Source organism: Gorilla gorilla, chromosome 13, assembly GCF_029281585.2.
Source record: "Gorilla gorilla gorilla isolate KB3781 chromosome 13, NHGRI_mGorGor1-v2.1_pri, whole genome shotgun sequence".
NCBI lineage: Eukaryota > Metazoa > Chordata > Mammalia > Primates > Hominidae > Gorilla > Gorilla gorilla.
Window position 1 is genome coordinate 68,769,856 of NC_073237.2, and position 25,949 is coordinate 68,795,804.

Below are 25,949 nucleotides of genomic sequence, written 5' to 3' on the forward strand. Positions count from 1 at the left end.
GGCTCTTTCTTATTCCTGCTAGGAATGAAGAAGCACAAATTGAAAGTGAAGAAGGAGGAAATAAAACACTGACTCTATGTGTAAGAAAGGTGACTTGCAAATTATGAGGCAGTTAGGAAAATGTTTATTTTTTCTTATCATTTTATAGGCTGTATATATTTGAGAATTAATATTTGTCCTTTGGAGGGTGTGTGTGTATGTGTATGTTGGAGCTTTGTGTGTGTTTTAGTCCATTTTCCTACTGCTATGAAGAAATGCCCGAGACAGTAATTTATAAAGAAAAAGAGGTTTAATGGACTCACAGTTCCACAGGGCTGTGGAGGCCTCACAATCATGGTGGAAGGTGAAGGAGGAGCAAAGGCACATCTTACATGGTGGCAGGCAAGAGCGTGTGTGCAGGGGAATTGCCCTTTATAAAACCATCGGATCTCATGAGACTTATTCACTATCACAAGGACAGCATGGGAAAAACTTATTCCCATGATTCAATTACCTCCCACCAGCTGCCCCTCAAGACACATGGGGATTATGGGAGCTACAATTCAAGATGAGATTTGGGTGGGGACACAGCCAAACTGTATCAGTGTGCCTGTGTGTATGCATGTGCATGTATATAAATTTTTTCACTAGTGACTGATGGACCATCTATAAAATAAATAAAAGAGAAGAGACAGGGTCTCACTTTGCCTCCTAGGTTGGAATACAATGGCATGACCATAGCTCATTGCAGCCTCTAATTCCTGGGCTCAAGTGATCCTCCCTTCTGAGTAGCTGGGATTACAGGCATGTGCCATTATGCCCAACTAATGTTTTGTTTGTTTGTTGTGGAGATGGGAGATGGGAGTACTGCTATGTTACTCAGGCTGGTCTTGAACTCACTCCTGGCCTTAAGTGATCCTCTGGCTTTAGCATCCTAAACCACTACAATCTTAAAAAGGACCAGTTTCCTGGATTGCCTCTCTCCCTCCATCATCCACCATCTGCCATCAACTCTACAGAGTCAAGGGCTATCCCTGCTTTTCAATAGAAGCCCTCAAGAAGTCACTCCATAGGGACTATCTTGGGCTTTGGGAAGTGTACAGGGTTGGGGTGGGTGGGAAGGTGAGGAGGAAAGGCCACTGTTTCAGGTGGGGTTGGAGGGAGATGGAAAATGGACCACAGAGATTCAGAGAACAGGCCCTTTGTGGAAAGGGGGAGACCAAATAATGCTGCGTTGTGAAAGGTGAAACAGGCTGCAAACAGAAGGAGCCCACAGGAAGCCCTGCTCTGAGCAGCTGAACATTCTGGGGTCCTCAGACTCTGATAAAAAAGCACATTTAGCCTACAGCTTTAGGCCCTTCCTCCTACCCTTGTGGACTCTGCCACAGACATGCCCTCCAAATTGATTCTATCCACTTGTCTCTAGTCTACTGCTATTATTTTAGTCTAAGGCCTTCTCCCCGCTTTCCTGGGTTATGGTCACAGACTCCTATCTGAGTTCCCAGCACCAGGTGCCCAGTTGTTTTCATCTCTTAACACATTCCACATATTATAGCAAGAGAGATCTTTCTCAAATGCAAATCAGACCTTGTTGCATCCCAATCTCAACCCCTTTAGTTGCTCTTCTCTTTGCCCTCATGGTCAAGTTCAAGCTCTCTAGTGTGGGGGCAGATGTTCCTTTATAATTTTTCTGCTTATGTCTCCTGCCTCAGGCCTCACAATTCTCCACCTCACAGATGATGTCTCAGCCATGATGAGTTCCTCTCAAATCCTTTAGGTTTCAGAGATGTCATTTCCCCTGGGAACATTTTCCCGACTCTTCCTTCCAAGCATATGTCTGTCTTTATGTTCCCATAGCACCTGATCATTGGATCATGGTAGGGTTTATCACGGTCTCGTATTTGTCTGCTTACTTGTCTGTAATCTTCACTTCTCAAATGTGTCTTCTTTGTTCATCATTGTAACTCCTTTCCCCAGAATGTTCTCAGATATTTACACCCATCTTCCCCCTCTGTGAAGGGAATAAATGGATATATAACACTGTATTAGTCCATTCTCATGCCACTATGAAGAAATATCCAAGACTGGGTAATTTATAAAGAAAAGAGGTTTAAATGATTACAGTTCTGCATGGTTGGGGAGAACTCAGGAAACTTACAATTATGGCAGAGGCACCTCTTCACGGGGCGGCGGGAGAGAGAATAAGTGCAAGCAGGGGAAATGCCAGATGCTTCTAAAACTATCAGATCTGGTGAGACTCACTCACTATCACAAGAACAGCACGGGGGAAACCACCCCCCATGATCCAATTGCCTCTACCTGGTTCCACCCTAGACATGGTGATTATGGGAATTAAAATCCAAGGTGAAATTTTGGTGGTGATACAGAGCCAAACCATATTAAGCACCATCCTCAAAATAGCCTTCCAGCTGAAGACAGCTAAGGCACTCATGCAGTCTAATTTTGTCTCAGACAAATAATTTTACCTTTGAATCATTGTTCATTAATCTAGATTTTATCCTGAGGCCCTAAAAATTGTTTATCATCTTCTGGGAGATCTTAGTCCTAGATGGTGTTTTATTCCACAGGTTAAATTTAAACTTGGGCCAAATCTCCATCTTTGTGGCCTGTGAGTACTGAATTTGGGACTGAAGGCCTGGGACTAACTGGAAGTGTGGAAAAGGAGGAGGGTGTGGCACTGCCGTCAATTATTTTTTTTTTTTAGGATTTCTGGTGGAAAAGGAGAGACACTCAGGAATCCCCAGATAAACATGGTTTAGCTTTTGTAGTCAGATCCTTTCCCCAAATTTACTGCTTCTTTCTCCACCACTTCTCAACCCCCCAAACTGAACTTGCCTCTTCAACACACTCCCTTGTGCCCTATAGACAGTCACAAGCTTGACCTATAGAGAGCATGTATTTCTTGAGGCAACGAAGGTAGGAAACCCTATTCTAAAATGTTTCTTACACTTTTGGCTCTGTCTAAATTCTCCATTTTTCAATTAAAATGGAAACGAGATTAGAATTCTATTCTAGTTATGGATATAATCAGAACACAATAAAGCAGAAAGATTGCTTCAGGCTCTTCTGTTAACGTTACATTTATTCAACAACTCTTTATGGGGACTTGCTGTGAGTGAGGCACCAGGCTAGGCACCGCAGCTACAAAGGTGAAGAGAACATAGGCTCTTCTTCAAAGAAACTTACACTGTAAGCTTTATAGTTATGAAATCATGATTGCTTACCTTAAATGTTCTTGACCTACATTCTTAGATATTTTGAGTCTTGAGAAATTTGTTTGTTTATTTTTTTCATTATTATACAATGTCAATTAGCTCAGTGGAATCCAAGATGCTTGGCTAGCCTTCTGATCCAAGATAGTGGACCAAACATTTGTATTTACTCATTGTGCCCCTCCATACTTCTCTGAAATAAAAGTGTAGATCTTCAAAATTAAACATATCTATAAAGCAAAGGGAACAGAAGGGGACATTATCAGCAGATTAGACATTCCAAAAATTTTTTAGAAAATAAAAGGTAAATTGAATAGTAAGACACGGAATTATTAGATGTGTTTGGAAAACCAACAGCATGAACAAGATAATCCAAGAAAAACAAGTTGTCCCTTGGAGAAAATGGAAGGAATTTGAGAAATATAGAAGTGAACTAAACAATAAATATAGTCATCCCTTGGTATCTGTTGGGGACTGATTCCAGGACCTCCCTCAGATACCAAAATTTGGATGCCCAAGTCTCTGATATAAAATGGTACAGTATTTGCATACAGCCTATGCACATCCTACTGTATACTTTAAGTCATCTTTAGATTACTTATAATACCTAATACAATGTAAATGCTTTGTAAATACTTGTTATATTGTATTGTTTAGGGAATAATGAGAGGAAAAAAAGTCTGTTCATGTTCAGTACAGATGCAACTTTTTTTTTTTCCAGAATATTTTTAACCTATGGTTGGTTGGAATCCACAAACGTAGAACCCGGCTACAGAGAGCTGACTGTAATTAAAACCAACAGCTTCTATTTGGTATACTGAAAGAGAATTGGGAAATCATTAAATCCATAAAATAAGAACAGGATGGAGTGAAAAAAGCTGGACTCTGTGACGAAATGGACATATATATGGATAAGAATCAGGAAAGTTTTCATAAAGGAAGTGCCAAACTGAGCTAGTTGGTCAAATGAACTATTCTCCAGGTGGATAGGGCAGGGCATTTTAGGCAGAGGAAGCAACAAAGCACAGAGTGAAGCCCAGGAAACTACAGGTAGCTGCAGGGAGATGACGGGGCTACAGTGTGCATGGAGAGAGGCCAACATGGTGAGGTAGGCAGGAGGAGCTCCTGAAGGGCTCCAGCCTGGGAAGCCAGGCTAAAGAAATGGCATTCTATCTTGTCAGTAATAAGAAGCACTGACATTTTGTAGAGATGATGAATTGAGGAAGGGATTTATGTGGTCAATTGTGGTTCTGGCTGATCCCCCTGAGTGCTGTCTGCTAGAAGGATTCCAAGGGTTAAGTCCTGAGGCGTGAAGAAGAACCGATCTGTAAGATAGCTTAACTCAGGTGGTAGCATTGATAAGGGTGTGGGGTGTGTGTGTGAGGGGGATACAAAGTTATTAAGGTGGTAGAATTGATGGCAACATTTATCTTGACAGAGAATACAGGATGAGGAGCAGATTTCAGAGGAATATAATGAGCCCTTTTTTAGATCTTTGTGAATGTTCAGAAATGGCAGCTGGTGTTGCATAATTGCAAAATTGGGGCTTAGTTAGTTATTGGCTTCTGAGAACGTAACTGCAGTTTTTTTCTTTCCCTCTGTCCCACTCTTTGAAAGGGGGTGGGGCTCAAAGAGTAGTGTGTATGTGTGTGTGGGGGGGAGGGGGGTAAATACTTATATACAAATTTCTTTAGATTTTTCTTTATCTCCTTCACTCCTTTTCAACATTTTGGCTGGTTGTTCTGATATTACCAAGGTAATCCACAATTATGGCAAATATTCAAACAAAACAAATTGTAGAAAGTCCAGAAAAAAAACCTCTGAAGTACCTTTTCCAGAGACCACCATCGTGAACAGTTTGGTCTACAGAATTACAAATCTTTTGAAGTATATACTATATTCTTTTATCTGACCACTCATTATATTTTATGGGATCTTAGTATTATTGCTTTTAAATTCATTTCTTATATTTTAAATTTGAAATACTTCAAAATATGCAGAAAAGTAGAAAAAATAACATTAACACCATATACTTACCATGTAGATTTAAGAGAAATCTACACTTTGCCAAATTTCCTTTTTTTTTTTTTTTGAGACAGTGTCTTGCTCTGTCACCCAGGCTGGAGTGCAGTGGTGCGATCTCGGCTTACTGCAACCTCTGCCTCTTGGGTTCAAGCAATTCTCCTGCTTCAGCCTCCTGAGTAGCTGGGATTACAGGTACTCACCACCATGCTTGGCTAATTTTTGTATTTTTAGTAGAGATGGGGTTTTGCCATGTTGGCCAGGCTGGTCTCGAACTCCTGACCTCAAATGATCCACCTGCCTCGGCCTCCCAAAGTGCTGGGATTACAGGCATGAGCCACCGCACCCGACCAAATCTCCATTTTTGTAAATAATTTTTCAGATATAGAAAACTACCCAATTATGGCTGGGAACGGTGGCTCATGGCTGTAATCCCAGCACATTGGGAGGCCAAGGCAGGCGGATCATTTGAGGTCAGGAGTTCGAGACCAGCCTGGCCAGCATGGTGAAATCCCGCCTCTATAAAAAATATAAAAATTAGCCGGGCATGGTGGCAGGTGCCTGTAGTCCCAGCTACTTGGGAGGCTGAGGGAGGAAAATCACTTGAACCTGGGAGGCGGAGGTTGCAGTGAGCTGAGATAGCACCATTGCACTCCAGACTGGGTGACAAGAACAAGACTCTGTCTCAAAAAAAAAGAAAAGAAAAGTAAGAAAACTACCTGATTACTATTACTTCTCTCTCTCTTTCTCTCTCTCTCTCTCTCTGTATTCTAGAGGTTTGCAGTACCCTGAAGCTGGTGTGAATCAACCTCACGCTTTTTTTTTTTTTTTTTTTTTTTGAGGTGGAGTCTCGCTCTGTCACCCAGGCTGGAGTGCAATGGTGCAATCTTGGCTCACTGCACCTCCACCTCCTGGGTTCAAGCGATTCTCCTGCCTCAGCCTCCCAAGTAGCTGTGATTACAGGCATACACCGCCATGCCCAGCTAATTTTTTGTATTTTTAGTAAAGATGGGGTTTCACCATGTTGGCCAGGCTGGTCTACATAAGTAATCCATAAGCAATACAGTATATAGTAATATTTTTATTATTCTATTATTTCTATTGAATGTTTATATTCATAGTATCATACTGTACACATCCTTTTGCAATTTGCTTTCTTTAGAAGCAACAATATATTGAGATTTATCATGTTGCTTAGTGTAGATTGCTTACTTTTTTTTTTTGATGGAGTTTCCCTCTTGTTGCCTAGGCTGGAGTGCAATGGCGTAATCTCGGCTCACCGCAACCTCTGTCTCCTGGATTCAAGAGATCCTCCTGCCTCAGTCTCTCGAGTAGCTGGGATTACAGGCATGCACTACCACACTCGGCTAATTTTGTATTTTTAGTAGAGATGGGCTTTCTCCATGTTGGTCAAGCTGGTCTAGAACTCCCAACCTCAGGTGATCTGCCCGCCTGGGCCTCCCAAAGTGCTGGGATTACAGGTATGAGCCACTGTGCCCGGCCAATTATTTACTTTTTAATTTATTTTATGATACACAATTTGTCTCTTTATCTCACTTTATTTTTTGATTTTTTTTTTTAAACCAGGATCTCACTCTGTCACCCAGGCTGGAGTGCAGTGGCGTGATCTCGGCTCACTGCATCCCCTGCCTTCCAGGTGCAAGCAATTCTCCTGCCTTGGCCTCCTGAGTAGCTAGGACTATAGGGTGTACCACCACATCTGGTTAATTTTTGTATTTTAGTAGAGACGGTATTTTGTCATGTTGGCCAGGCTGGTCTTGAACTGCTGGCTTTGAGCAATTTGCCCGCCTCGGCCTCCAAACTCACTTTATTTTTTAGATATTGTTAACGGTACTATGGGCAGTATCCTTGAACATCTCTCTTTGTATAAATGTGAAAGACATTCATAGACATGAGACTAAAGGAGGTGCCCATAGTCAACCATGCTAGGCATTGACAAATGGCTTCCTAAAGGGGTAATACCTGTGTACATTGCCACTAGCAATTTGTACACTTTCTTGATTCCTTTCACTCTTGTCAAAACTTACTCTTTTTTGAATTTAAAATTATTGGCCAGGCATGGTGGTTCATGACTGTAATCTCCCAGCACTTTGGGAGGCTGAGGCAGGTGGATCACCAGAAATCAGGAGTTTGAGACCAGCCTGGCCAAACATGGTGAAACCCTGTCTCTACTAAAAGTAGAAAAATTAGCTGGGCATGGTGGTGGGTGCTTGTAATACCAGATACTTGGGAGGCTGAGGCAGGAGAATCGTTTGAACCTGGGAGGTGGAGGCTGCAGTGAGCCAAGATGGCACCACTGCACTCCAACACGGGGGACAGAGCGAGACTCTGTCTCAAAAATAAAATAAAATAAAATAATTGTCAATATTGTTGGTTATGAAATGCTATCTCATTATTGTTTAAAGAGGCATTTCCCTTGATAACTAGTGAGGTTGAATTTTGTTTTCCAGATGTGCATGAGCCATTGGTTTTTTTCTGTTATGCATTTTCTATTCATATACTTTGACCACATGATATGTGCCTAGTCATAACCCATCAAACTCTTCTTTCTCTCAGATACTTCACTTTATGGAAATCTTTTTCACGTTTATCCCTCAAACCCAGAATTTTGAGTGTCATACCTGTTCTAACATAAATTTGAGGAAAATGAAGGCTAATTCAGAATAAAGAACTATATAAGCAGATGGACAGTGTGTTCTCCTCTAAATAGGGGTGCTAGGATAAGAGGCGGTAGGATGAATGCACAGCCTCAAAATCCACCACCCACTAAAGACCTCACAGTACATGATGACATTAGCATGCTGTGCCAGCATTTCTACCTACCACGATGACCTGGAATGAAGGACAAAAGGGGCAATTGTTAAGTCCTGTGCGTAAACTTTGGAAGAGAACATACCTTGCTTTAAACCATTAAGGAGGCAGGCAATAGATTCCTGTACAGGGTGGCTTAGCCAAAAGTGGCTGGTCTTGTTCTCATTTATATGGTTTATAATGATTCTAAATCATTCTTGGAGAAAAGCAGACTCATTTCATCTCCCTTTAATTAGGATTTCTGTTTCTGCAATATTTTAGTGGCATTTATGTCAAATGTTTTCTTTTGATAACTTCTCCCTTTTACTGTCTTTTTTCTTTTTTTTTAAACTTTTATTTTAGGTTCGGGGGTACATGTGAAAATTGGTTACATAGGTAAACTCATGTCAAGAGGGTTTGTTGTACAGATGATTCATCACCCAGGGATTAAGCTCAGTACTCAATAGTTATCTTTTCTGCTCCTCTCCCTCCTCCTACTTTCCACCCTCAAGTAGACCCCAGAGTCTGTTGTTTTCTTCTTTGTGTTCATAAGTTCTCATAATTTAGCTCCCACTTATATGTGAGAACACGCAGTATTTGATTTTCTGTTCCTGCGTTAGTTTGCTGATGATAATAGCCTCCAGCTCCATCCATGTTCCTGCAAAAGCCATGATCTTGTTCCTTTTAATTTACTTTTTACTATTCTGATTAGAGAGTGGCCATGCTCCGTGCTCCATATGGATATTCTTTGGAAACAAAGCATTTTTGAAATGGTATGATTGGGGCTAGTAAAAGAGAACAGAAAGAATTGTGAACAGGGTCTCCTCCAGTACAGATGGTTAAAGAACACAAATAGGGAAGAGTGATGAGTGACCTCCATTTAATTGGGCGCCCAAGCTCTTGGCTGCTCCAGCATGGGTTGCCATCCTGACTGATCCCTTGGCTCAGAAACAGATATGGTGCTATCAGGAACGCAAGGCCAGTATCTGAATATTGCAGCAGAGACTGCTCCCATTTCAGAAAGCAACCCAGATTAAAGTTGATGATTCAGTTTCAATAAATGCTTCCTTTTTTATAAAAGGCATTTAACATCACTCTTTCCCCTGGTAATATGGAATTAGCTTTTGGGATCAACTGGAAAATGTCAGAGGGCGATTGTAAAAGGCCACCTGCTAACCATAGGAAGCTGGGCTGATACAGAATGCCAGGTTAACTTAAGGTCGATAATGGTTACTTCCTTGTCACTTTTTACATGCATCCTTGCTCTGCAGTGGGGGTCATAAGAAGTAAGATGCATGCAAAGTGAATTTCTAGAAGTCAGCTCCTCTGAGAAGTATTCTCTGACCACACATTCCTACTAGTCCCCACATACGCTGCTGATCTCCCCATCTTCACCCCCATTGTTGAAATTGCTCCCTCATTGTAACTGTTCACTCATCTGTCTCCACCATAAAGCTTAGGCTCCTAGAAAGTCAGGACCAGAGCTAGTACAGTGCCCCATGTTCTTATGGAATGATTTTAGTGCCTTGAGTTTGGTGTGGTGAACAGAGCTGGTGGCCAACTGTCGTGAGGCCCCAGTCCTTTTTGTCATGCTTTCCCTCCCAGCCCCTCCTTGACCACTCTTTCACCTCCATCTTTCTACTTATATAGAGACAAATAATAAGATGCTTGTACAAAGGGTGTACTTGTATTATCCCATTTGTATTGATATTCCACAACAGCAGATTAGGTTTTTTTGTTTGTTTGTTTTTTGATAGAGTCTTGCTCTGTTGCCCAGGCTGGAGTGCAATGCGTGATCTCGGCTCACTGCAACCTCTGCCTCCCGGGTTCAAGTGATTCTCCTGCCTCAGCCTCCTGAGTAGGTAGGACTACAGGCACCCACCACCAAGCCCGGCTAATTTTTGTATTTTTAGTACTGACGGGGTTTCACCATATTGGCCAGGCTGGTCTTGAACTCCTGACCTCAGGTGATCTGCCCGCCTCGGCCTCCCAAAGTGCTGGGATTACAGGTGTGAGCCACTGTGCCTGGCCTGATAAGGTTTAAAGATTAAATGCCATGTCGTTAAATTTGCAAATCTCTCGAACAGGAAAATCAGGAACAATGACAACATTTGGAGCTTCCCAGAAGGTAACAACTGTGGGGAGTTTTGTGGGCATCTGAGAGAAGTACACACACAGATGGTTTGCCTTTCATTGGTCCATTCTTGCCCAGAAGGCGCCACTAACTGAAACAAAGAAGCCTCATATGAGAAGGACATGGGGTCACAGCAGCTTTTGGGGTGGCCCTGGGTCCTTGATCTGGTCTTTCTCTGGCTCATTTTGTATTGCTCACTTTGTTACTTCACAATCCAGGGCTTGTGACATTTTTCTTCTCTGGAGTGGAAATGACAGAGCTGCAGAACACGAGTTTCTGATTGGTCCCTATGAGTCAGGAAAGAGGGCCAACTGAAACTGGGCTCACACACACACACACAAAAACTAGGCTCACATGTGTTTTCCCATCAGCTAAACAAGTTTTCAGAAGTACAGAAATAACTCATTGGGGAATGGGACCCAGGACAATGACAATGTTTTTGATGGTAATGTCTGCAGAAGTAAGGCAGGTTTCCTCTGTGCCTGAAAAGATGGCACCATTTGAGGAGATGGCATACTCGTGGCGGAATCTTCATTAAGATGTCAAACTAAGCTGTAGGAAATCAACTCTAGAAAACAGCTCTAATGTGAGAAAACATATATCCAGTTTTATAGAGCAAGAGCTGTGATCATGGTGACATTTAACAACTGTATTAGTTGGCCAAGAGGGTAAAAATATACTTGACCTCTTAGAGCACCATAAATAGCTTGGATACTCTCAGCTTGTGGGCCAACTGTGTCATGGTCTTTTCTCTTTTCTAACCCCTCCTCTTTCTCCCTTCCTTCTTGTCTCTCTCCTCCTCTCTCTTCCCTCCCCTTTCTCCTTTCTGACCCTCTTTTCTCTTCTCTATCTTCTCGAACCTTCCCTTCCTCCTCTCCTTTAGGTGCTCAGCACCTCTTTGATTCAATAAACATTTACGGAGCTCCTTCTTGTGTCAACGACTGTACACAGGGCTGGGATGTCAAGATGAATCAGTTATATTTCCTGCCCAATGCCAAGGGATGGCTTGATGGGTTTTGACTAGCCCCTCCCTGGACTCCCAATTTCTTTTTTTTTTTTTTAGACGGAGTCTTGCTCTGTTGCCAGGCTGGAGTGCAGTGGCACGATCTCGGCTCACTGCAATCTCTGTCTCCCTCCCAACTTCAAGCCATTCTCCTGCTCAGCCTCTCGAGTATCTGGGATTGCAGGCATGTGCCACCACACCCAGCTAATTTGTTTGTATTTTTAGTAGAGACAGGGTTTCACCATGTTGGCCAGGATGGTCTGGATCTCCTGACCTCATGATCCACCCGCCTTGGTTTCCCAAAGTGCTGGGAATACAGTCGTGAGCCACCGCGCCCGGCGCCCTGGACTCCCAATTTCTACCTCCTGGAACGTGCTTTACTCACCAGCCTTGGTGTTATTCTGCAATATGGCCAACTGGGATTTTTTTCAATCTTACAGAAATTATTCTCGGAAATGTTTGCTATTTTTTTTTTAATGAAGCTACAGCATACAATTTAAGGATAAATAATGTACTTACTCTGCAGCTATTGTTTCAAGTCAAATCCCCTGATTACTCCTCCAAAATTCTTTTCTTAATAAAATCTCTGACCATTTCCTCTTCCTGTTAGAACTTCTGGAGCTACCATTGTTCCTCCTCTTGGGCTGCTCATAACCTAGAGGAGTCACAGTGAGATTACTTGCTTTAAAATTCTTTAATCACTCTGCGAGTTGTTAGGAAAAGCTGACACATCTGATTTGGAAACTCCCACTCCAGTGGACTCTTGTGCCTCAGCACACAGGGACGGGTGGAGCAAAGGAACAAGAAGCCAAAAACTCTCAGGGCACTCACTATGATTGTGTAAAAGAGAGACTCATCAATTAACACAGGTACTGGCAAGTGCACTTCATAATGCCTCCATTTCTAGACAGATCAAAAACAGTGTGCCCCGTCAATAAATACTGAGTTTCTGTAGCAGCCTGATTGAGATCAGCTAACCTTTAGGCCAAAAGCGGGATTCTTCCTTGCTGAAGCTTTTGGCAAAGCATATTGAGCTTCATGCCAGGGATTAGATTAACTCTTGCAAAACTGGTTCACCAGGAACAATGACTCAGTGTTTTTTTTTTTTAGTATCCGGCATATTGTGTGGAGCAGCTATAAATATATTTACAAGCTGGAGTTTCAAGGGAGGGGAGTAATAGCTTGCTGAAAAACATGCCAACTGAGTTATGGGTCTTCACGCAGCCAGCATACTGTGTTTTGGGCTCTGCCTGTTGTAATTTTTAGAAATTAATTAGTTTATTCTTTATTTATATTTATTTATTTTCAGATGGGATCTTACTCTGTCGCCCAGGCTGGAGTGCAGTGGTGCGATCTCGGCTCTCTGCAACCTCCGCCTCCCAGGTTCAAGTGATTCTCCTGCCTCAGCCTCCTGAGTAGCTGGGATTTCAGGTATGCCTCACCATGCCTGGCTGATTTTTGTATTTTTAGTAGAGACAGGGTTTCACCATGTTGGTCAGGCTGGACTTGAACTCCTGACCTCAAGTGATCCACCTAAGGGTCCTGGGATTACAGGCAACAGCCACTGCACCCGGCCTGTTGGTTGTAATTTTATTTTCCTCCTCAAGGACTTTGAGCACATTATCTTCTCTTTAATAACTTGTTTCCACTCTCCTTTGTGCACGCGCACATGCATGTGTGTGTGTGTGTGTATGTGTGTATTTTCTGATCTCCCTATGGGGGCAGAGAGTCTCAAGCAGGTATGTCCATGTTATTAACATACTGTCTGCTTATTAACTAACTGCACCAATGATGAAAGCCAACTGACAAACAAGTGATGCTCTTATCCCTCCTTTGCAAGCAATGAATCTGAAAGCCAAGAGAAGTTTTCCTTTCAACAGGAAGTGTTTTGGAGTCCGAACAACTCTGCATTTAGACAGTGCAGCTTTTAGTTCCAGATCTTGGCAATGGGGCAGGCAGAGGGAGCGGCAACTACAGACTTTGCCGTAGGACTGTGTTTTCTATGGAGTGTGTGTGCTCTGACGAGCTAGTGACAGGAGCGAGGTTACAAAAGCATTTACTGAAACAAGGACTTCTAATAGAGGAGCTTTTTAAAACTATTAAATATGCTAATGTGCCTAGGGCATAGTCAACAAAGAGTTATAATACATGTCATTTTTCATATTTATCAAGGAAACCGTGTCACCCGCAGCCTTTCTCTATGTCTGGCATTCTGAGAAACACACTGTAGTGGTGCCTGAGGGTCTGGGGAAAGAAGAATAGAATGAATGGGGCATCTCAGAATCGTAAACTCCCCCAGTTGTAGTTCCTTTCGATGTTGGTTGGTGGATGAATTTCCAGTTTCTACTATTGTGGTTGGATTGGGGAGAGTAGCTCAAATTGGGAATTGCTTTTTGAGGATCTAGGGCTTCTGGAATTCTCCCAGTTTCTTTTTACTTCTTTATGCTATCTTGTCTACTTTGAAAAATCAGTAGCATCCATTTGATTGCAGAGCTGAATCTTTCTATACAGTGAGGAGTTGTAATCACATTACTTATAACCTGCTCGTTTAACTTTTTAAAAGTGCAAGTCATTGTAACCTAAGTATTTACTCACACTGATCCTTAATACACTCCCCTTTCTTATCTGCAAGCTTCTTACTCTGGTTTCTCCTAACTCTGTTACTGCTCATGAGTTTAAAACTTTGTCTTCTCAGTTCCTGGCTTCACCTGTTTGGTCTCTGCTCTCCAGGACTCTGCCTTGGAAATCTGACTCGCACTTCTATATGTCCCTGGGGCTCAACTTCGGGCCTGGCGCCAGAATCACCCAGGCTCCAGGCAAGCCTTGTAGACTCCACTCAGTCCTTTGACTCAAGGAAATCTCCACTTCTAAATGGCTCTCCGGTTGATTCTGATGCCAGTCCAGGGTTGAGAACCACCGCTTTAGCTTCTAGACACACAATCCCTTCTCCTTTTTCCTGGAGCCCCTCCTGGGTCATGATTCTATTTTCCCTATTTCTGTACTCAGAAGGGATAAAAATGGAAGTGTATGTGAAGTTGCTACTACGTCCCAGGTGCTTTAAATATGTTATTTTATTCAATCTTCACAACAGTCTTATGCAGTCTCTATTTTTATTTTAAGAATGAGGAAAACAATAGCTGGGCGCAGTGGCTCATGTTTGTAATCCCAGCACTTTGGGAGGCCAAGGTGGGTAGATCACTTGAGCCCAGGAGTTCAAGACCAGCCTGGGCAACATGGCATAACCCTGTCTCTACCAACAATACAAAAATTAGCCAGTCTCTTAACCCGGTCTATAAATAAATAAATAGATAAAAATTAAAAAATAAAATAATTTAAAAAGAAAAGAATGAGGAAAACAAGATTCAGAGAGCCTTGGTCGTCTTCCCAAAGGTGCACAATTAAGAAATGGCTGAGCAGGGGTTCTGACTCAGATCTGTCAGCATCTATAGCTTTGCTACTTAAAAGAGTGTGGTCCGTGGGCTAGCAGAATTAGTGTCACCTGGGATCTTGGTAGAAACACAAATACTTGAGTGCCATCTCAGACCTACTGAATCAGTTTCTTCGGGGGTAGGGTCCAGGAATATGCATTTTATCAAGGCCTCTAAATGTTCCTCAAAGTTTAAGAAGCATAGGGAACTATATCTTTTCCTACTATGTAGTCTTATCTCTTTCCTTGTTTCTTTACTCCAAAGTATTGCCTTATTTCTTTCCCAGAAACCTCACTATCAGCTCACTGTGCAGCCTTACTCATATCTTCCTCAACCAGCAGTTTTATTACACACACCCTTCTCATTTCCTCACATTGCTCATGGTATCTGACTGAGTACAGGGATCTAACCTGGCTTTGGGTTTTGCACTGTTTTGCCTCAGTCTCTTAATTTCTTCCTATGCACATTTTAAGATATTGAAGACACTGACCTCCAAACCTCTTCTCTAAATCTGACAGTGAAGCAGTGTGTGTGTGTGTGTGCGTGCCAGTGCACACACCACACATACAAGCACATACACAGAGTTAAGTTTGGTCACATTTACTTCATTAATTGATATATACCACAACTGAGAAAAACTTACTGGCATTCTACTCCAAGCTTGAATTCCCAGACGAAAAACAAACAAGCAAACAAACAACTCCTCCTTACACAAAAATATCTAGTGGCCTTGGAAAATTCCATTTAACATTAAATTGTGTCTCTTCAAAGTGAAGCAGGGTGGGCAGATTTTTGAACATGAATCTACTGATAACACAACACCTCTTCAAAACTAGAATCTCATTCAGGGTTAAATGATGTCCAAGTCAAACCTGAGATGCTAGCATGATGCCCCATCCTCAGTCAGAGGTTTCAGGGTGGCAAACAACTTTTGCTCACTCTCCTCTGCCTCTCTCTATATTTGCAGAAAGTCCAGCTTTCACTGCAAAAGTTCGATAACTCTGTAAAACAGTTTGATCCTAACTTCAAAAGAATTTTTATGCTATTTGGAATACATAAAAAATGAATTTATTCCAATACTTTAGCCCCATAAATAATGCATAATGATTGGTGAAAGATTAGCATTTTGGAGTTCAAGTACTTAAAGCTTTCTTGGATGGATAATGCATCACCCTTAACTAGCATAAGGGGAAATAGAAGGTTGACAAGGAAAACTTAATTTAGGGTTGTTTATTTATTTTTCTCTAGTTATGTTTACCTTCCCAGGTTGTTTTATTGATGCCACTTTTCACAAGGATATTTCATGAATAAATATCAGGTTGTATCTCTGGCCATCTGTGATGATCACGTTTTTATTTTTAATGAGTTGCTCATGGGATTATATCCTAACTGTAATTGCAGTTAGTATATTGAGATGCATTGACTCCATTTCTGTCTTTCATTCTTCTTTCTCAATGTATTCTCACTGGATTAGCACTCCTAGCCCTGAGGACTCTTGGGCCAGTTTTATTACTAAAAGAAGAATTACAGTTTCGCTACACAGTGACCTTGCAAGAAGTATCAGCACAGCTCAATTTCAAATTCTCCTCAAATATCAAATATGTTCTTGGTATATTTTGCTTAGCAGTTTATTGCCTTCTCATCTCCACTGTTTTTCCTGAGTAACAGCTCAGAAATCTATAAATAAAACTTAATAATGGGGAGTGACTCAAAAGTCTGGTTATTTTTATTAGTAAACTACTTTAGGGGTGAACACTTCACATTTTACATTCTCATGCTCCACAGTGCTGAAAATAGTCTGAATTTTTTTTGTGTGTTAGGTTGATGAGAATATTTTTGAGATGACTAGCAGAAAACAGAATCAGTAAAACAGTGCTATCAGTTTTCATGTTGAATAACTTTACAGGAAATGATAGCATCTTTTTTTCTTTTTTTGAGACGGAGTTTCGCTCTTGTTGCTCAGGATGGAGTGCAATGGTGCTATCTCGGCTCACCGCAACCTCCGCCTCCTGGGTTCAAGAGATTCTTCTGCTTCAGCCTCCCGAGTAGCTGGGATTACAGGCATGCGCCACCATGCCTGGCTAATTTTGTATTTTTAGTGGAGACGGGGTTTCTCCATGTTGGTCAGGCTGGTCTCTAATTCCCGACCTCAGGTGATCCACCCGCCTCGGTCTCCCAAAGTGCTGGGATTACAGGCGTGAGCCACTCTCAGCCGATAGCATCTTAACGATAAACATGCAAAGATTTGTAAATGTTGGCGAACAGCAAGAAAAACATATTTAGAAAATTGTGCTATGCTTTAATGTCCTGTCTGTACGATAATTTACTTAGCTCCACCTTCCCCCCAGCCCACCACAATGTGTAAACTGAAATTTAAAGCACAGTTGATCTTGGCTTGGATAGGCAGCCTGCATATTAACTGAGGATTTAGTTAGTATCCAGGGGCAGATCTACTTCCCAAAGTGAGATTCACATAGCCCCCTTGGAAGCTTTCAAATAGATTGACTAGCCTTTTAAAATTCCTCTTCTCCCCTTTCTTATTGCCCCCGCCTTCTCTACCTGTATGCTAACTTGCTGCATAGAATCCTGAATTTCTGGATTTCTACATTTCTAGCTCAATGAATGGGGTAAATCAAAACTTAATAACACCCTTGATTTTGAAAAGCTTCAGTGCTTCATGTAAGACTTTTTGAGAAAAGATCATTTTCATTTATTTCTGTTTTATTTCTAGCTTAATGATTAACTGTAAGCTGTTCAATACCTTTTTCAATATCCCACTTGTTAAACGCACACTAAACCTCAGAAATATTGAGTCAATGATCTAAATTTCCATTCAAAATTTCCACAAAGCAGAAGCATAAATGTTTTCATTGTCATTACAAATAAACAGACAGGGCTGGGCGCAGTGGTTCATGCCTGTAATCCCAGCAGTTTGGGAAGCTGAGGTAGGTGGATCACTTGAGGTCAGGAGTTTGAGACCAGCCTGGCCAACATGGTGAAACACTGTCTCTACTAAAAATACAAAAAAATTAGCTGGATTGGTGGTGTGTGCCTGTGATCCCAGCTACTCAGGAGGCTGAGGTAGGAGAATCACTTGAACCTGGGAGGCGGAGGTTGCAATGAGCTGAGATTGTGCCACTGCACTCCAGCCTGGGTGACAGAGTGAGACTTCATCTCAAAAAACAAAAACATAAACAACCCCTTCCCCTCCACGAAAGAAAACCCCAAATAAACAGACAAACGAAAGCAATGAAAACAGGAAAATAATTTTGACACCTACTTCTGGGATGTTATGTTATGCTTTGCATTGGTTCTATTTATTAGACATGTTCCCATCTTTATTATTTAAGAGCAGATAAAATAACCTCACTACATTAATCTCTTTTGCTCTGCCTCTTTCCATATGATTCTTCACTGGCAGTTCCCAAAACAAAAAAATTGTGCACCAAAATCCCAACTGAGACTCAATTGTTTGCTGACTCAACAACTCTAATGAGAAATCTTATACAAGAGCTTTTGTTTCAAAATGAAGTGCCAGGAAAATTTTGCTTCCCTCAAGCAATGGCATGTTTTCTTTTTCTGGACAGTGAGAACCATGTAATTAAACATATTTTCCTTTGTGCTTTGGCTGTCAGGAAACTCAGAGCCAAACTTGTAGCCCAAGTTTTATGGCTATGTAAGGCATTATGGCCCATATATCTGGACTCTTCCTTTCTCCTTGGTATTGATCTTCAGTCTTGGCTTTAGTTTACAAAATATGCCATTATAAAAAATAACAGTATCTGTAGGCTGTCTGAAATTATTATGGAAAAAAGTAGTGTATAAATAAATGAATAAGTCAATTGTTTGAAAAACAATGCATTTGTATCAGAAATAACTTTGTGAGTGGTCTTCAGGTTCCTAGTCTATTTCATTTTGATATATATTTCTTGTGGGTTTACCACGTGCCAGACAAAGATGTTCCTGGCAGGGGGTTTAATAATGTTAACAGTACTCAGTCTTTCTAGTGCCTTACAGACTATAGAAGGAGAAAGAAATACAAAACAAACTAAAATAGGTATTCAGTTGCAACAAAAGCAACTTGATGCAGGGGTACAGGGGAAGGAATAATTCATTCTACAGGCCTTTAAAAGATAAAGAGGTATTTCAAAGGCAAACAATGGAGAGAAGATCATTCTAAGCTAAGGAGGCTGCATGAAGAAAGCATAATGTCACTACTTTTTTTTTTTTTTTTTTTTTGAGACAGGGTCTGGCTCTGTTACCCAGGCTGTAGTGCAGTGATGAGATCACAGCTCACTGCAACCTCCACCTTCAGGGCTCAAACCATCCTTCCACATCAACCTCCCAAGTAGCTGGGACTACAGCTGCATGCCACCATACCCAGATAATTTATTTTATTTTTTGTGGAAACAGGGTTTTGCCATGTTGCTCAGGCTGGTCTCGAACTCCTGAGCTCAAGCGATCTGCCCACCTTGGCCTCCCAAGGTGTTGAGATTAAAGGCATGAGCCACCGCACCCAGCATAATGTCATCAAATTGAAGTGAGAAATGGGAATGTCACTACCAACCATAAGTAATAAACAATAGATTATCATTAACATTGCTCCTAGAGAAAGACAGGTTTATTTAGAGGTGAGGCGAGTAGAATTTTTTTAAGGGAACTTCTGGGTAATTTAACACCATGATCCTTCTCGAATGCATTACAATGTAAAAATGTAGTTCTCCTTTTTCTTTTCTTTTCTTTTCTTTTTTTTTTTTTTTGAGACAGGGTCTCGCTTCGTTTCCCAGGCTGGAGTGCAGTGACACAATCTTGGCTCACTGCATCCTCCGCCGCCTGGGTTCAAGTGATTCTCCTACGTCAGCCTCCTGAGTAGCTGGGATTACAGGCGTGCACCACCACGCCTGGCTAATTTTTGAATTTTTAGTAGAGATGAGGTTTTGCCATGTTGGCCAGGCTGGTCTTAAACTCCTGACCTCAAGTGATCTGCACACCTCGACCTCCCAAAGTGCTGGGATTACAGGTGTAAGCCACCATGCCTGGCCATTTTTCTTGATAAAGGGGTGTCATTAGGGCTTCTCTTACTCCTGTCACTCATCATGGGTGCCATGTCTTTTTTTTTTTTTTTTGAGATGGAGTCTTGCTCTGTCGCCCAGGCTGGAGTGCAGTGGCGCGATCTCGGCTCACTGCAAGCTCCACCTCCTGGGTTCACGCCATTCTCCTGCCGCAGCCTCCTGAGTAGCTGGGACCACAGGTGCCTGCCAGCATGCCCTGCTAATTTTTTGTACTTTTAGTAGAGACGGGGTTTCAGCGTGTTAGCCAGGATGGTCTCGATCTCCTGACCTCGTGATCCGCCCGCCTCAGCCTCCCAAAGTGCCGGGATTACAGGCGGGAGCCACCACGCCTGGCCTGGGTGCCATGTCTTAATTGACAACCACAATGAAGAGAGGAAGGAAAGAGGAAAGAATAAGACAATACAAGAAGAAAAGGGAAGGAAAAGCCAATGACAGACATTAACTGGATTTTCCTACAAAGAGAGGTCATGAGGATCAAGAGCATACATAAGTTTGCAAAATAAAGAGTTTCTCTGGATTGGAGTTGACCAAAATAAGAGAAAGGTGAAGCGAGTATAATGTACGGAGACTTCTCCTGGGAGAAGTTGTCAGTGGAGAAGTTATTGGGTCATACAGTGATGGTGTGCAGATAGGACCTGGTGGTGAGTTGACGAGGAGCCATTGCCATTCAGCCATCAAGAATCATGATGTGTGTTGTGTAGGAATGGAGAGGTGAGTGTGGAGTGGATGGGGCGTAGATGGAGAAGCAGGAGGATTCGTCATGCACCCTGAGGTTTGCCAGTATTGATGTCAGACTTCCTCCGACCGTGTTGCCACCCTGGACTGTTTGACTTTGGTAGCTATTTTAAAACAGCAAGAAGAGCTGCTTGAGAAGAACCTGGGGGAGATTTCACAAACAGCAGCTGCATCGAATCTCCCTGGATGTCTGCTTTTGGAAACAATTTACACAAGGGCTGATTTCAACATGCACTAATATATACAGTTTAGCTGGCATTTTATATGGAAACTATAATAAAATGGTTCTAATTAGTGCTTAATTTACATAGATTAGAGAGTTCTACAGGCCCACACAGTAGGGCTTGGGGATTTTATGTCATTTGATGGAGATGCCAGTTTGATTCAGATAAAGAACCAATTTTAGGGGATACTGCTGAAGTTTGCCCGACACAAATGAAAGAGTTGTAGCTTGCATTTCTTTTACCCACTCTTGTTCAGTGGCTTGAACTAGCTTTCTGTCTCTTCCACAAGATTTAGGACAAGATGGATTTCTGTGTCAGCATGTAGTAGGAGAGCTTTGATTTTCTAGTTCTGTCCTATGTGGATCTGTATGTAGCTCAGATTCCCCCACAATCTAGGTCAGAGAAGCTGCTAGCCTTGGTGCAAAGTTTTCAAAAAGGCTTCTATTCAGACAGATGAATAAGGAAAAACTCACACCCTACGTGCGAAGGTTGCTTAATGAGAGGTGTGAGATGGAGCTCAGTTGCCACTTATCTCTGTAGTTGGGTACTGTTGTGCAGTCTGTGCACTGCCCAACCATTTGCAGTGACCCCAAAGAGGATCATCTGGTCATCTTGCGGGGAGAGACTGTGAGTTCCTGCCATGTCACTTGGTATAACATGAGAAAACTCAAAACTCTAGGCAGATCTTTGCACCTGCCCTACTTTTCTACCTACTCTCACAATCTTCTTGAGGGTGACCAGAGTCCAAGTAACTAAGTGTAATTCAATGTGGTGAATGATATGATTGCTACACAGGAGTATCTATTAAGGCTTTCAAAATGTAAAGAGGAAGTGACTCATTCTTCCTGGTGGTGGTGGTTGCATCAATTGGTGTAGTCTATTGCCTCTCTCCCATCAACAAGGGACATTCGGCAAAGTCTGGAGTGTGTCAACTGTGGGGTGGTGGTACTACTGGCATCTAGTGGATAGAGGTCAGGGATGCTGCTGAATATTTTACAATGCCCAGGACGCCCTCCCACAATAAATTATCTGGCCCAAAATATCAGTAGTGCTGCCATTGAGAAATCTGGTTATGTAACAGATAACTTTTTTTTTTTTTTTTTGACATGGAGTTTCACTCTTGTTGCCCAGGCTGGAGTGCAATGGCTCAATCTCGACTCACTGCAACCTCCGCCTCCTGGGTTCAAGTGATTCTCCTGCCTCAGCCTCCTGAGTAGCTGGGATTACAGGCATGCGCCACCACGCCCAGCTAATTTTGTATTTTTAATAGAGACGAGGTTTTACCATGTTGGCCGGGCTGGTCTTGAACTCCTGATCTCAGATGATCCACCCACCTCGGTCTCCCAAAGTGCTGGGATTACAGGCATGAGCCACTGTGCCCGGCCAACAGATAACTTTTTAAATTCTCAGCTGTTTAACCCAACAAATAATTATTTTCTTCCTCAAGCTGTATGTCCAGCATGGGTTGGCAAGATAGCCATGTTTTTCCTAGTCCCTTCAAGAAGTCTATTGATGAAAGATGCATTTTTATGTGGGCTTCTACCACCACTATGAGAGGGGGAAGGAAATTTGTTGGATTGTACCCTGAATTTTAAAAAGCTTCTGCCCAGAATTGACATATATTCTTTCCAATTGCATTTTATTGGCCGTAATCCATCATATGACCATGCCTGAATTCAGAGGGAGTAGGTGGAGAATACATTTTTAATTTTTTTTTTTTTTTTTTTTTTTGAGACAGAGCCTCACTGTCTTGCCCAGGCTGGAGTGCAGTGGCGCCATCTCGGCTCACTGCAACCTTTGCTTCCCAGGTTTAAGTGATTCTCCTGCCTCAGCCTCACAAATAGCTGGAATTACAGGCATGCACCCCCATGCCTGGCTAAGGTTTTTCATATTTTTAGTAGAAATGGGGTGTCACCATGTTGGCCAGGCTGGTCTCAAACTCCTGGCCTCAAGTGACCCATCCTCCTCGGCCTTCCAAAGTGCTGGGATTACAGGCGTGAGCCATTGTGCCCAGAGAGAGTGCATTTTTGTCTTGTACCCAGAAAGAGGAGAGAGTGAGAATAATCATGAACTACCCTAATGACTAACATGCTGATGGTAATGGTGGTTGTAGGATGGTGTGAGAATTTAAAGACGGCTTCACTCCTGTCACTTTGCTTACTTACTGCTGTATAACAAACTGCCCCAAACTTTGGGGATGAAGATAACAAAAAAATCATTTAATTTGCTCATGAAGTTGCAATTTGGATAGGGCTGTGTAGAACAGCTCCTCTCTATACCATGGAGCATCAGCTAGGACAGCTCAAAACCTGGGAGTAACTCAAAGGCTGGGGGCTATAATCATCTGAATGCTTGCTCACTCCTGTGCTTTCATGTCAGGCAGTGGATGCTGGCTGTAGACAGAGACCTCAGCTGTGGCTGTCAGCTTGACCACCTACTCCCAGCCTCTACATGTGGCTGTTTGGCTCCCTTACAGTATGGTGGCTGGGTTCCAAGGCAGAAAGTAAATGCTGCCAGTTTCTTAAAGTCTGTCTGCAAATTGGCACGGCATTCTTTCTACCATATTCTATTCATCAAGGAGTTGTAGAGGCCAACTTTAAAGGGAAGAAAAATAGACCCTATGTTTCAATAGCAGGAAGGTCATAGAATGTGGAGGCCCCAGAAAACTGCTTCCCAGGTAAGTGACAGGATAGAAAAACAAGATTTTTTTTTTTTTTGAGACAGGGTTTTGCTCTTGTTGCCCAGGCTGGAGTGCAATGGCGTGATCTCGGCTCACCACGACCTCTGCCTCCTGGGTTCAAGTGATTCTCCTGCCTCAGCCTCCCGAGTAGCTGGGATTACAGGCATGCGCCACCCAGTTAATTTTGTATTTTTAGTAGAGACAGGGTTTCTCCATGTTGGTCAGGCTGGTCTTGAAGTCCCAACCTCAAGTGATCCACCTGCCTTGGCTTCCCAAAGTGCTGGGATTACAGGCATGAGCCACCATGCCAGGCCAGAAAAACAAGACTTCTTTAGGTGGAGTTTGGGGAATGAGCTTTCTGGACAAGTAAACGGCATGCATCAAGGCACAGAAACATCAGAGCTGCATTTGAATAAATTCTCCTAGCTGGTCTTACCTCCTAGCTACTTACTTCTACTGTTGACATCAACCTCTAAACTTGCTAGAGGGTCAGTGTGGGGAAACAAACAAACAAAGCCTCATGAAACGTTTTGATCCAATTAGAAAATGTCTATTAAATACATTGTGTTTCACAAATGTGAACTATTAATACAATCTGGGTTTGTTCCGATTTAATTGTCTAAAATTATACATAATTCATCTTGCCAACAAATGAAATTATTGAAAAATTAAAAATATCACCACCAATTTTTTCTATTAAATGTATATTTTTGTAATGATAGCTTAAGTTTCATCTCAGTTTGAGATTTAGTACACTGTGGCATTCACTCTGGTTTGGGTTCGTTTGGCTCTGAGCTTCAAGGTTCAATTTAGACTTCAAAGCATGTCGGACTTGACCTGAGGCACGTTTTTAACAATCAGGTGCAGTTTGTAAGGTTATGGGTTGAGGAATAGCATAAATGGGCCATCCTTTTTCTGATTTTGAGAAGAGAATGACTACTAATACCCAGGTGTGTTCTTGTCTTTCTTGAGTCAATTCTAACAGCATTGGCTGTGGGTTATAAAACCATAAAATTTTACAGCCAAAAACAACTTTAAAGGTCGTTTAGATGGAACTTCTTCATTTTGCAGATGAGGAAACTGAGAATCAGAGACAAAGTGACCTCAGGGCATTACAACTTACTATTACTATATTGAAAGAGGAAGGGAAGCTGGTGCAAATTGAGGGACCCACTGATGAACTGCAGGGTATCCAATGTTGCCCCTGTGTTTGGGCTGAGGGAGAAGCAGCTTCTTAGCTTCTGCTATGCTGACTTATCTTGTGATCTCTGTCCCAGCCCTTGGCTGCCTCTCCTCCTTGTCCCCAGGCCTGCATCATTCCATCTGCCTCCTGATTATTCACTGACAGCTGCCTTTTCCCTCACCCTTTGTTCTCAGTTTTTAAAAATCCAATGAGGAGAAGCTTGGATTCAAATGATAGCATTTTCAGCTCATGAAAAATTCTATAACAAGTGTATTTGACCGTTTGATCTCTGGCTTCTCCCACACACTTGCCCTTTATACTCTGACAGCCATAAGCTTCATTTCCTTGAAGCAGATTGCAATTTCAATGGAAAGGAAATAATTGTGTAGCTTTCAAGCTGAGTTCAGTTCTAAAAAGGACTGAGCAAAGCTCAATCCCGGGCTATTGTAGAATCTTAGTCACTGAATCAGGCAGTGAAAGAGCTCTCTCCAAGCTTCATGGTTATGATCTTGAAAAACACCGGAGCTAGGTTCAAATTCCAGCCATACCATTTCCTAACTGTGTGATTTTGGCAAATATACTTAAAATTCTTTCGACTCGGTTTCCTCTTCTATAAAATGGGAACACTAATTAATGCTCACCTCAAAAGGTTGTTCATTCATTCAACACATATTCGTTGGATGCCTCCTGTGTGTCAAACTGTTTCAGTCCAGTGAGGAAGATGGACATGAATCCAAGAGTCACCAAAAAAATGTAAAGTGGCACCTGTGATGAGTCACAAAGGGGAGGTATATGAGAAAGTGTGTGACAGTATCTAACAGGCGAGGGCATTATATAATTTATTGTTGCAAACAGGACATTTTTGAGCATGTAAGAGGGTGTGTTAATTGTCCTGGAACAACAGGCATAAATCAGGACTTTCTGGGCAAACTCAGGCCCTACCCCACTCTTACCTACCCTTACTATAAGAGGGAAGGTTGGGAAAGGCTTTCCTGGGGAAGGGAAGAAGAAACTGAGATCTGCGGAATAAGTGAGGATTCCTAGGCAAAAAGAGGAAGACAGAGTGGTTTAGGCCAAGAGAGCAAACAGTGGTGCAAGACTCTAAGGCAGGACAAAGCATGGAGCCTGCAGAGAACAGACAGAAGGTCAGTGTGATGAAGATGGGAGGGGTGCGTGGCTTTAAACACAGGCCCCTTGCTTGTTGGTTTGCCCTGTAGGTGTTAAGAAATGAGGCTATATCAAGGTGAATTTTAAGTAGAGGTGGCACCTCTACTTAAGACCAGACTTGCAGCTTTAAACATCAGTCTGGCTGCAAGGCAGAATGGATTAGCATTGAGTAGTAGTTCTGGCCTTGGCTTTCCAGAGGAAACTTCTAAACAATATCAAAGCCTTGGTGTCACCCACAGAGATCCTGATTTAATTAGTTTAGGTTGGCTCCCAGTAGG

At 42.3% G+C, this 25,949-nt stretch overlaps 1 long non-coding RNA gene across 2 annotated transcripts; it reads right to left on the reverse strand.

The window, feature by feature from the left end:
- Positions 1–270: 270 nt before the first annotated feature.
- On the reverse strand, positions 271–25,203 carry LOC129524628 (uncharacterized). Of its 2 annotated transcripts, XR_008668494.2 has the most exons (4): positions 25,146–25,203; positions 11,702–11,837; positions 3,225–3,442; positions 271–1,990 (listed from the first exon to the last, which is right to left on the reverse strand). It is a non-coding gene; the product is annotated as an uncharacterized lncRNA (long non-coding RNA). The 2 variants fall into 2 exon arrangements; XR_010130239.1 differs by lacking the exon at positions 25,146–25,203 and having other exon boundaries at positions 11,702–11,912.
- Positions 25,204–25,949: the final 746 nt, after the last annotated feature.